Genomic DNA, 14,231 nt, shown 5'->3' with positions numbered 1-14,231 from the left:
CATTAATATGGAAAGAATCCACCCTCCCCCTTTATGACGACTTGAACTGTGCTAGGGACACTTCCAGTTAGACATGTGAACGTCTGTGCAGGAATGGCAGCCCACTCTCCCTCAAGAGCCGAAATCAGAAAGTTCAAAATGGTTCAAATGGCTCCGAGCACTATGGGACTTAACATCTGAGGTCATCAGACCCCTACAACTGAGACCTACTTACACCTAACTAACCTAAGTACATCACGAATATCTATGCCCGAGGCAGGATTCGAACCTGCGACCATAGATGTCGCGCTGTTCCAGACTGAAGCGCCCATAACCGAGCGGCCACTGTGGCCGGCCGAAATCAGAGAAGGTAGTGATGTTGGACACTGGAATCTGGAGCGAATTCAACGTTCTAACTCATTCGACAGAAATCTCATTGAGTTTAGGTCGGGACTCTGAGCAAGTCAGTCCATTTCAGGAATGCTGTTGTCCACAAACAACTGCCTCACAGACGCTGCTTTATGGCAGCGTGCACTGTCATGCTGGTGCGTGTATTGTGTATTGAACTGGGTACCTAGAAATGATGAAGAGGCTTCGTCTCGCCGTAGCCCTCAGCGGTTCACAACACCACAGGCCACAGCACTCCACCCACCCCACCACCGCCTCACACCGAACCCAGGGTTATTGTGCGGTTCGGCCCCAAGTCGACCCCCGCCCCACCTCCCACGAGAAAGTCGCATACCAGACGACTGTAACCCCAAATATTTGCGTGGTAGAGTAACGATGGTGTACGCGTACCTGAAGAAAGTATTTGCGCAGCAATCGCCAACATACTGTAGCTGAGACGTAATAAGGGGAACCAGCCCACATTCGCCGAGGCAGATGGAAAACAGCCTTAAAAACCATCCGCAAGCTGGTCGTCACATCGATCCTCGACACTAATCCGCCGGGTGGATTCGTGCCGGGGACCGGCATGCCTTCCCCTCTCAGGAAGCAGCGCATTAGACCACACGGCTAGCCGGGCGGGCTCTCATGCTGGTACAAACTGTTGTCGTCTCCGAATTGTGCCTATACTCTACGTAGTACACAATTCTGTAAAATCATATTTTCGCGCAAATGTATTTGCTTATGCGCACAGAAAACATACCCATGCTGTGACAGCACCTCCTCTGTACTTTACCATTGGCACTAGACACGATGACAGGTAATATTCTCCAGGCATTGACCGACCTCAAACCCTTCCATGGTACTAAGACACAGTATAACGAGATTCATTACTCCAGTTCACTCGCTTCCAGTCATCAACTGTCCGGTGACACCGCTCTTTACTCCACATCAAGCGTAGCTTAGCGTTCACTACAGATACGGGTGACTTATGGGGACCTCTTCGTCGCTGTATCCCATTATTTTTAACCCCTACGCACACTCAATTGCTAGTTGGAATACTGGTAACACTTTGGAACTAACGAATGATTCCTCCCACTGACTTCAAGCAAATTTTTACAGTCACCCTCCACAATAGTTGGTTGGTTGATTTGGGGGGAGTGAACCAAACAGCGAGGTCATCGGTCCATCGGATTAGGGGAGGATGGGAAAGGAAGTCGGCCGTGCCCTTTCAAACGAACCATCCCAGCATTTGCCTGAAGCGATTTAGAGAAATCACAGAAAACCAATATCAGGATGGCCGGACGGGGTTTGAACCGTCGTCATCCCGAATGCGATTCCTGTGTGCTAACCATTGCTCCAACTCACTCCGTCCTCTGCAGTGTATAATGGTTCCTGTCCAACTGCACATGAGGTCTTCCTGTTTTCGTTTACCTGCTGTTGTTTCCTCTCATTTCCATTTCACAAACACATCACCAGTAGTCGACCAACTCCTGCTTTCCTTCAGTTGGCAGCAATGGGACATAATAATTAACGCAAATTTGCAGTACACTGAAACCCAACATTCTTCTCTTGGCTTTACGAGAGGTGCAGAGCGCCTGCTTGTGCATGTTAAAAATGTTGATCTTACTATGAAACGAGGCCAGCCTTAAGGACATGGAGTTAGAATCATTTGAACAGACCACGGTACTGCACATATGGCTGACTCACAATGTTTTCGTAACGGAGGATGCACGACAGTGGACTATAATTCGTTCTGCAGGTGAACTATAACCTATTCGATTCGTTCACTTCCTTGTACGGTCACATGACCATTCAGTGGCTGCCTCAGCTACTCAATTCCCAATTTCTACTTGATTTTGTAATCACTGAAATCGAATCTCATAACAACCTATGCATAAAGTGATAACACTGTAGGAAGCATATTTTCCAAGAAGAAGTCGTGTCTCTCGCAACTGGTATCCTGGTGCCGTATCCACAGGCCGGCCAGCATTCGCAAATGTGATCGAGACACAAACATAAGTACCGTGTACGGGGCGTGTGCCATCAAAGAAATTACATCAAAAAATGGTTTTCTCGTCCCTGGTAGGGTAGCTCTGACGTGAATTATTCGCCATTCAGGAAGACAATGACCATTAATGGAGAACGTCTTATTACTTTGGCCCACGCCAAATTTAATGACCGGACCATTTAACCTTAATGCGAAATTTGCATTCAGTGGGCAGGGTTCGACAGTTGGGTGTAAAGCTGTAACTGGAAGCTAATAGAAAAAAAATTACGACGTCAGTTGGATTGCATTTCAATCTCGTTTTACTTAGATGAGTCGGCTTACATCTATTGATTCAGTATGACACTGGATAGACGGCCGGTGTGGCCGAGCGGTTCTAGGCGCTTGTAACGTACCCTGGCAGCACACATACAGTTAATAAACTGAAATTACGTTTAATTGTACTATGTACGCCGCTATGAAGCAATTCGTATGTACTGGAATTGTTTAACAAAAAATATTATTTAATTTTGTATAAAGGACGTTGGTTATTATTGTAATATTTTCTGTAATAATATTCTCGATGTATTTATGATTGTAATATTTCTATACTCATAATGTAATTACGAAATATGTTAATATCTGCGATGAAAAAATGTAAAATATAGCCACAGAGGAAAATAATGTTGTAAGATTACAAAGAGATATTAACAATCAGCAACAGTATAAATGGCACAACACAATGTGCATTCTTTGTCATCTTCCTCGAGAGCTGAGAGAGAGGGAGGAAACTGTGACGTAGCATTATATGCATGAGTAGACTTCTTTTGTCTGTGTCTGTCTTTAGCCGCCGTTAGAGGAGAAATTATAAAGGTGTGTAATTTTAATATTGTTGTGGTCTAAATACATTATAATTTATCAAAATTGTGTATTACTAATGTAAATTAGCTTGCCCACGTCATCTATAATATTTCTTTAAAGAATTTTCAGCACTTTTAGCGATAATCGTTGGTGTTGCTGGGCTGTGCCGCGACCGAACGATTTGCAGCGGCGGCACATTTAAAAAATTGTTCCGCTATAAAATTAACCAAACACGTAAATCGGGAGCAGGTAAAATTAGCAGTGAATTACGAAATATTTTTCTTTTACAGCGATACTGGGGCTGACTGAATTTATTACTGGTGTTACATTTGTGCGTTCATAGGCGGATAATTAACGTTGAAGTTGTTAATCTCTTGGTTCTTTCAATTTCTAAAGCAAATAACTTAAACGTATAGTGAAGTGTGTTTTGTCAATGATAATTAAACGTTCAGGTCGGCTTGGCAATATTTAACCATTTTATGCTAACAGAGACAGTCTTGTGTTCCATTGCTAACGCCGGGAAACAATTCAGTATATATTTAAAAACCCACTGCATTTAGAAAATGTGTGCTAAGGCCGAAATACGTAAAAAATAAAATTTAAATAATTTTCAAAGTCATAAATGTTATTAATCAGTTAGTTTGAATTTATCAGCATGAGAGGGTTGCTAAAGTTCACGTAATTTTAAATGTGCTTAATTCTGTCTAAATGAATGTTTATTACCACACGTAAAAAAAGAGTTCTACAACGAAGTTCGTACTGAAAGAGTAAATAACAAAAATATTTAAAGCCATTTTTCCCCATTTTCATCCATTCATCACACAAGAAATGGTCATTTGTTGAAACACACTTATGATATACTACGATGACTAACTACTCAAATGTCCTGTTATTTAAAAAAAATAAAACACTAACAACAAGCACACCACTAATGATCCGAGAACACCGCACTGAGGCTACTATACTACCCACAGGACAACTACACTGTAGCTTTACCTTTTGGTGGTCTATCTTGGGTGCAGCTGCCCCCTGGTATTGTGGTAGGTAATTAATTTTTTTGATATAATGTGCTCTCTTCTTCAGCTTTCCTCTGGGTATATAGTGTTCTCATGCAAAAAATCATATACAGGTATTACCCCACAATATTGGTTAGGCAATACATACAATACATGAAAAAATTATTAATTGTTCTCCAACAACGTTCGACTACAATAATTCCCTAAATATCTCATGGGTATTTTGTGGCCACTGCTTATTCGTGCCCCCACGTAGTGCGCCAGTTTAATATAAACATACAGCGATCCTGAGGCTGACTGAATGTATTACTGGTTTTACATTTGTGCATTCATAGACGGATAATTAACGTTGAAGTTGGATTGCATTTCAATCTCGTTTTACTTAGATGAGTCGGCTTGAATCTATTGAAGCAGTATGACACTGGATAGACGGCCGGTGTGTCCGAGCGGTTCTAGGTGCTTCAGTCTGGAACCGCGCGATCGCTTCCGTCGCAGCTTCGAATCCTGCTTCGGGCATGGATGTATGTGATGTCCTTAGGTTAGTTAGGTTTCAGTAGTTCTAAGTTCTAGGAGACTGATAACCTCAGACGTTAAGTCCCATTGTGCTCAGAGCCATTTGAACCATTTTTTTGACACTGGATATGGCTCCTCAACAATTCCTGGATAGTAAACTGTGCACTTCACTTGACCAGTAGTAGTTTACTTTTCACTGTTAGATTGTCCTCCACGACCTTCTCCAAATGTATCTTGTAGCTGTCGTCGACTTCTCTGACGTAAGCTGTTGATGTTGTTATCTACTGTATATGTCCGACTTTTCGTTATATCTACATATCACATGGTGCAGCCACAAACATCTTCTCCGTAACGGCGATTAAATGTCGGGTTTTCACAATAATGATTAATGTTGACTTTTTGCACAGTCGATCACCCTTCATTTGTTGCAGCGTTGCCGACGACAAGATAGTCAACAGCGTCTTTGGATGTTAGTTGTTATTTCACCTTCCTATTTCCGACGTTACTACTGATCAGCACTGTTTCTGATATTGTACGACACCATGTAGCGCGGTATAGATGGGCCCAACAACATGACGAATGGACCGCTCAGCTGCGCGGAGTAGCCTCACGGTCTGCGCGTCTTGTCCCCCCCCCCCCTTCCGCCCCCCCCTCCCCCCGTCGGAGATTCGAGTCCTCCTTTGTGCATGGGTGTGTGTGTTGATGTGTGTATAATCTCTCATCACAATAACGCACCCAGTGAAGTAGCGCCTCTAGGAAATCTAAGAGGGTTCAACGCGGCCACTTTTTTTTTCTAAACTCTACTGTATAAACCATACGCGGGTATTATTAGCTACATTCACGTAAGTTAGTTTAAGTTAGATCAAGTAGTGCTTAAGCTTAAGGAGGATGACCTCAGCAGTTTGGTCCCATAAGACCTTACCACAAATTTCCAAATGGACCGCTCAGAATTGGATTCACGTTCTCTTGACCTATGAGTGTCACATATGCCTTCAACTAGACAATCGTCGGAGACCTGTTTGGAAGCAACCCGGTCAGGCTGAACGCCTTAGACACACTGTCCACCGAGTGCAGCAAGGTGGAGGGAGGTTCCCTGCTGTTTTGAGGTGCCATTATGTGGGGCCGACGTACGCCGCTGGTGGTCATGGAAGGCGCCGTAACGTCTGTACGATACGTGAATGCTATCCTCCGACCGATAATGCAATCATATCGGCAGCATAATGGCGAGGCAATCGTCTTCCTGGACGACAATTCGTGCCCCCATCATGCACATCTTGTGAATGAATTCCTTCAGGATAAAGATGTCACTCGAATAGAGTGGCCAGCATGTTCTCCAGGCATGAACGCTATCGAACATGCCTGCGATAGGTTGAAGAAAATGGCTGTGTATAGACGACTTGACCCACCAGCCACTCTGAGGGATCTACGCCGAATCGACGTTGAGGAGTGTGTCAGTCAGGACCAACAGCGCCTTGATTAACTTGTGGATAGTATGCCACGAACAATACAGGCCTGCATCACTGCAAAAGGACCTGCTACTGGGTATTAGAGTTACCAGAGTGCACAGCAATCTGGACCAGCTCCTCTGAAGATCTCGATGTATGGTAGTACAACGTGGCAATGTGTGATTTTCATGACCAATAAAAAGGGCGGAAATGATGCTTATGTTGATCTCTATTCCAGTTTTCTGTACAGGTTCCGGAACTCCCGCTACCGAGGTGGTGCAAAACTTTTTTATGTGTGCGTGTCAATAGTTTTAAGTAAAAGTTTTTTAATGCTATTATTTTTCTCCGATATTATCGATCACCTCTCCCCTATATGAAAATAAGCCTAATAATACTGTTCTCAATTAAAAGATTGGTTATAATCCACAGCTATGTAGACTTCTTCCGCTTTGCAAAGTACTAGCTTGACCTCACAAAAAGTCAATATATCTGCCCGAAGCCTAGATGCTGCCCGTTCCTTGAATTTAAGCTATCCTTACTTTCGGAATGACTCAATGTAAAGTTTGTTGACTTTTTTTTTGTTAGAGCATGATTCTTTCTCTCAGGGATATTATCTTTTCTTATAACTTATACTTACGTGCATGAGTAAATATGAAACGGGTTCTTGAAGGGTCGCTGTTATTCATGTACCAACTACATATTCTGAACGTGATTACTAAAATATAGTTACCTTTAACTGAACTGAATGTAATTTTGTTAATTTCTATTTATTGATTGCAAAGCAAGGCTCGAGAAAATTTCGATTATTGCGGTGGAGCGGCCAAGATAAAACTTACTGAACTCATGGAATCAGTATAATTTAAAAAATGAACTTTAACGTTAAATTAATTATCTGTTGCATTTTAGAAAGGTTCTTACAACGAAATCTCTCGCATTTACTGTTACTGTTAACACTTTGAAAAATTAATTAATACTTCAGCGGTTAATGGCCGACCAGAGGCTGCATCGAAAGATGAGCTTCCCGCAGCGCAAATTACTGAAAAAAATGCTTATTAGATACAATTAGCCGCAGCGACAATTTGAGATGAGAACTATTACAAAGAAATTCATTTTGTGATAGCAGTAATTAGTTTATTTTAGCAGAATACAGAATAACTTACATATAATATGTGTAGCCGCTCAATGGCTGCCTTCTGTGTCGCGAAACAAAACAGTGTGTGTACCACAAAGTGCGTCCGTCCTCCTCGGCCGTACAATCGCGTCTGTTAGCGATCCTTTTTTTTGTTTTCATAGACATGTTTTAAATAAAGATGCTACTTTTAAATTATAGCTGCATATCCGGGTTTTTTTGTTTTTTTTTTTTTTAGAACATTAACTGTATCTGTTATACTAATTATGTTCATAAAACACGTTAAGTGTTTACAAATAATTTTTAGTTCACCCTTCACACTTCATAATATTGTTCACTCCTTACAACCGATAAAAATGTCAATATTTATGTGACGTATTGTCACAAGTTGTAACATAGGAGTTTTCATCTTGGACAACTATGCTGATATAATCATATATACGTCTGAGTTGCAGAGTAATGCATATAATCATACGTAGTAAAATCACAAAAATACAGGCTTTTATGCTTATATATTTTTGCAATGTTTGTATAGCGTTATGCATAAACAGAAAACATTATCATTTACAGTCAAAGTAGACCTCAGTTGTGTATTCTGTAGGGGTGTTGAATCCTGACCTCTGGTCAGCGTCCGGTAGCTCAGAACAACCGACCGCCAGCTCGTTTGGCTTCTTATAGCAGAATGAGTGCGAGAGAGATTTAGAGGCCGTCCCAGAAACACTTCCTACACTGGAGCAGCTGAAACTGACAACATTGCAGAATATGTTTGGCGACTCTGTGACCGACGGCATACTTCCTTGAGTGACACAGAACTATCCTGGTAAATTCACTTGATACGTCATTTCAGTAAAATATTCCGAACAATTCGTACATAATATATAACGGTGAATCAAAAAATTTAATTTTTCGAGTTCAGTAAGGTAACGTTACGTGTAAAACACAATTTGTCCACAACGCCAACGCGCTAGACGTGTGTCAGGGCCCTTCTCTCCTGTGGTTAATGGAGCTACAGCCGAAGGTTCGAAATTGGCTGAAATCCTGGTATGTTACATGCCATTTTTTTATTCCGTTTCCACTAGAACTTAAAACAACCACAACAAATTTCTAGAACGTCTCCTAGTGTGTGCTGCATTTGTTATAGAATAAACAAGCAGCATTTGATAATTATCATCCCTCTGCTAGATAACATAGCAGTGACGTAAAATTTCGAAGGAAGTATGCGTTCATGTTGGAAAATCTGCGTAGATTGGAAAATACTGATTAGGTCGCTGAGAGAAAAGTCGTTGACTGGAAGCAAGTTGACTTAATCATCGGGTTGCACATGGACATCTGAAAAAAGAGGGATTTGGTACCATCAAACATAAATTTAATTATTAGGTCGTTTCTCCCGAAGGTATTCATCTGTAGCATAGCCCTGTACAAAAGTGAAACGTTGATGGTCAGTAGATAAGTAAAGAAAAGACTAGAAGTTTCTCAAGTATGGTGCTACAGCAAAATAGGTGGGTAGATTGAATAATTAATTCTGACGTACTGAACTGAATTGAGGAGAAAGAAATTTGTTACTTTAGTTGGTATGTACACTCCCTTACATTTCGGTACTATCAGAGTCCTTTTTCAAATAAGAATAATCTAAAAGTGTTATTCTAAATATAAAAGAGTGAATCGCCGGTCGAAAATCACACGATTTTCATTTCTGTTCGCCGCATAAGTGTCGTGAGTCCTGTGAGACTACCATTAGATCGTGCTTTCTAATTTTGCCAGACGTGTATTTTGTGTCTCTCTTCTCGTATTCCGAAATGTTCGTAGTGCTTTTGCCATTTGATACGTAACGAGAAATGATTGCTGATGATTGTGGTACCTTATACTACGTAACAGGTATTTAATGGTACTAATAAATAATTTCTGACTCAGCTAGTTTAAAGTATTCTGACTTCCCTCTTATTCCTACGTTATTTAAAAAAGCCATGGAAAACCAAGTCTGTGTTATAGAACTTTGAAATGTTAGTTTGCGAACATACTCATTATTTCAAAATATTGAGCTTGGGATTCTCTTAGACCTCGTAAATTGTGTCCACTTGCACTATAAAAGTACCGTAGTGACTCTTCTTAGCCTAATTTGATACGAATGTTGTAATAACATCATTACGCAGTATAAATGAAAATTTTTTGCAGGAGGTTAATGATTCAGAATTATTAGTCATTTCTTTTAATCCTCGCTGATAGAATTAATATGCTTGTAGCTGCAGCAATGCCTAGGAAGAGCGTGTGATTGTCTGATTGTGAGTATGTGTAGGTGTGTGTCTGGTGGGCTAGGGGAGAAACACCGGAAAACTTAAATTTGGGTTTTGGATCGAAGTAAATTATCAAGAGGCACTGGGCAGTACGTAGAACCATCTCTACTGCTAGAATATTTTTTTGTGTGGTTAGCTTTGTTATCACAAAGTTAAGTGCAAGTAATCATTGTCTCTCATCGAACCTGACCATCAGCCATAATAAATACCAATTACAGTGATGTATGCATGGTGCCATAATCTAACAGTATCATATTTCTACTGTAACATCGAAAAATTGTTTTCATTTATTCATAGCGATTTTTCGAGCTAGTTTCGACACGAAATAAAGATAATTCTGCATTAATCTTTTAAAACCTTCTTTCTACACCTCCACGTGGTTCGTGGCACATTTCAAGGTATCACATGTTTTAAGTATTAATTACAAGTTTTTCCGATAGCGAGCGATAGTGATTCACCAACTGCTGTATTTCTCTTTGTTAAAGACTAGCACCAATACCTTGGTAACATGTTCTGTCTGTAAATAAATTCTCAGCCAGTGCAGATTCATAAAATATTCAATAGCAGCACATTTTCATAAGTGAGCAATAGCGCAAAACTCTATAAATGTCTTTACAAAAAGAAAGAATAAACTTGTATGTGATGTCTTCATCAAAAATTTATTGAGTACTAAGCAGGGGATTTAGAAGTACACGAAACAGACTTTAGTAACAATGATTTAGATGACTCTTCCAAAACAGGCGTAAAAACAAAAATTATGTGTATCTTTTTCAATAACACCGGACGCCGTACTGAACCAGTTGGCGTCATCAAACTGCTTGCTCGGCATCCGCAAGCACAGCTACGCACCATCCCAACAGAGCTTACTGCGTACCGAAACGATCCTCTTCGATTATTGTTCGGATTCAGTGTCTTGAATTACTGGTTGTGAACACGTCATGTCACACAAACATGAGGACGATGAACTGGTTACAAACAATGGTTACACATAATTTGGAAAACCAACCTTTGTTCCGTCAATTATCGTTTTTCTAGTTGCACAAGTACAAAAATTTGTCGAAGTTGAGCAACGAAAAAGTTCTTGTCTTCCCCCCTCCGCGTTTCACCGTAAGAATCAGCCAATTTCTGCCTCCAAACGTTGCTTCTGTTCCAGTCTTCCATTGCTTCCTGTGCGTATTTTTGACGTCTCTGCGCTGGTCTTCCTCTCCTCCTTCTTCCGGGATGTTCGCAGTTTTTCCTCGGCCACCTATGGTTGGACATTCTCTGTAGTCGCCCGTACCACTGTAGCGCAATATTCTCCAAATCTTTTCTATGGAGTACATTATTCCCATTCGCCTCTATATCTCCTAATTTTGGTCACTATCTTGCCCCGTATACTGCACACGTCTTCTCATGTAGTCCAATTCCATTGTTTTCTTTTTCTCCCAAAATTTGGGCCACATCTCAGAACCATATGGACCTACGTTCTCCACCACACTGTCAAATCTTTTTTAATGTCCCGCCGAATATTAATATTCCATATTATCCCATGGAAAGCTTCCCCGATGCTGTTCTGGGTCTATATTCTTGTCACGTCTACCCAATTTCTCTGTTACTGTTCTCAAATATACGTAGCTACAGCAGAATTTTGTTTCCTCTTCCGCACCAAAAATCTTCAGTACTTGCTAAGGCGGTATCCCTGGCGACCCTGGGGCACCATCACCTTGTCGCCCAGCCGTTCCGCCCAGCAACGGCGGCAGCCGCGTCTGCGCCGATGTGCAGGGAGCGCCTCCTCCCCGCAAGAAGAGTCGGCGTCTGCGGCAGGGAGCGCCACGACGGCCGCCGAGCTAACAGTCGCATCACTCACCTGCACACAAAACAAGTACTCACTTTGAAATGTTTGTAGCTTCACTTTTCTTCAATAACATTTTGTGTAGGTCCAACACTGGCTATACATCAGTATACTGTTGAATTTCTACTTCAGATAAGCAGTCAGTTTTCTTGTAACAACCACGAGATAAATTTTAGCTACAGTGCGATGAGAGGAAATTATGCCTGTATCAGTTATAAACATTATCTATTCGACATATGAAAGAATAGTGAAAACGATGATAAATATTAATTATTTATATAATAGTCTATGATGTAATTGGACATATCGATTTGTATCATACAAAGACAATGATACTTGTAAATTCCTTTTATGATCTGCGTTTGTCTTCCTTTGTTTTTACTTTTTGTTGGTTGGCTTTTGTAGGTTGCGGACGCATATCAAACTGAGGTCTCTTAAGAAATTGTAATTATTTGTTAATTATTACTTGAGAAGAATAGAGTTCATTATTATTATAAATACGAGTGAACAATTATTTGTAACTTTAATTCCTCTCTCAGTGTAACATCCACGAGATAAATTTTAGCTACAGTGCGACGAGAGGAAATTATGCCTCTAACAGTTATAAACATTACCTATCCGACATATGAAAAAACAGTGAAATAAATATTAATTATTTATATAATATTCTATGATATAATTAGACATATCGATGTGTATCATACAAAGACAATGATAATTGTAAATTCCTTTTATGATCTGCGATTGTCTTTTTTTGTTTTTACCTTTTTTTGGTTGGCTTTTGTAGGTTCAGCACGCAAGACGCGTATCAAACTGAGGTCTGTTAAGAAATTGTAATTATGTGTTAATTATTACTTGAAAATAGAGTTCATTATTATTACAAATGAGTGAATAATTATTTGCAACTGTAATTCCTCTCTCAGTAAGCATTATCTGTGTTAATTGTTTATTTCCGCTGCAAGGAGCGCAGCCATTGATAATAGCGATTTGTATCGCGTTTTGTCTGTGTTTTCCTTAGAAATAAATCAAATGTTTGCTTTATGAAGTCTAAATAGTGCACAATACGAAGGTAAAGTTTCTGTAAAGTTTAATAAGCAGTTAAAATACTTATTTGGTCTAACAATAGAAAGTCTCTATCAATTGTCTGCCGCCATCTTAACAATTATCTCAGCGGCAAATTCAAATTACGCAACTCTGCAGACATAAATGCCGAACGTAATACAAATATGTAAAAATAAATGTGCACCGGTGGTCCCGAACTCATTTTAATGAAAATAATTCGAATCAGATTGGTTCTTTAAAAACAGTGCTCATAGCACGATCCTTATAAGAAACTTTTCTAGCTGATGTATGGAGCCGAAATTAATTACGCACGAGTTGCGAAGAATATTGTTTCAGATAACATACGTCAGTGTTGTGCGCGGCTGATATTCTGTGGTTTTAATGATCATTTTGCTGAAGATAACTATTTCCATCATAATCAGTAGTTGTACAGAATCTGTTGTATGAACTGTGATTTAGTGGCACTTACACGACTTACAGACAACACTTTAACACGACGTTAACTTGGAGTTCCTTAGCAACTTGGCCAAATCTTTAGCCGGGAGAAAAATTATTTAGTAATTACTCAATGTAATAAAATAAAATTATCATTTTCGTTTACAAATTAGTTAAATACCAAACCACTGTATAAAACAGCAAACGCCACACTGTCAAAGCGGAAAAACTGAATTTAGAGTCAAATGTGAAAATCTCGCATCATCATTACTCTTAGTAGATTAGAATACTATTGCGCAGTTTCCGTAGGCTGTGTACATTGACATGCGTTTATCGTCGCTGTAAGTGATTTGCCATTTAGTTGCGCCTACGAAGTATTGGTGCAATCTTCCTGTATTTCCATGCAACCACCCAGAGAGAGTGTTTCGCAGTGGAGTCCGAAGTCGTTAACGGACATGTATTGCTGACCCTGTCTAATCAGTTCTGCATACTGAGGATATCAACGATCAATTACGTTTTCTTGTTATGTGCATGACATTGCTTTCAGTTGTGCAAAACTTTCTCCGCAGTCAACGTTTTTAGACAGTGCTTTCTGTATCATCGTATTATGTCTACTGGACAAAATTGTGAGACTCTGTCGAACGCGTTTCAGTACTCCAAGAAGACAGAAATTACTTGTTCCCTGTCCGCAAGGGGTAGCCGCGCGGTTAGAGGCACTTTGCGACGGTTCTCACGGCTCCTCCCGTCGGAGGTTCGAGTCCTTCTTCGGGTATGGGTGTGTGCGCGTTGTTCTTAGCGTAAGTTAAAGTTAGTTTACGTAGTGTGTAAGCCTAGGGACCGATGACTTCAGCTGTTTGGTCTCATAGGAACTTACCACCACCACCACTTGTTCCCTGTTTCCAAGCTGTCGCATGCGCAACGCTCGGGGCCTATTACGAATGAGTGGTATATCTTGAATCGGTGTTGATTCTATGAGGAAAAGATGAATGTAATTTAGCTTGACCGCTGATCTCTAAACTTCTGAAATGGTTTTCTTTTATTTTACTTTGGTCTCTCTTAACTCTAATTCGTTACATTTCAATGAGACACTGTGTGCGGAAACTACTTGGTCACAAAAGAGTTACTTCAAATTCGCATAAAAATGAAACTTTATGTAACTTAAATGTGAATAAAAGTAAATAACTGTGTGTTTAAGATGACTTTTGTAATCAATGGCACATTACACAGAAAGGCTGTAAACCACTGCGAAGAAATTCTGTATATAGTGTAAGCAGAGTTCCACAAGGAGCGCTACCAAT

The sequence above is a fragment of the Schistocerca gregaria genome, chromosome 2, assembly GCF_023897955.1.
Source record: "Schistocerca gregaria isolate iqSchGreg1 chromosome 2, iqSchGreg1.2, whole genome shotgun sequence".
NCBI lineage: Eukaryota > Metazoa > Arthropoda > Insecta > Orthoptera > Acrididae > Schistocerca > Schistocerca gregaria.
Note: the sequence above shows the minus strand (reverse complement) of the source record.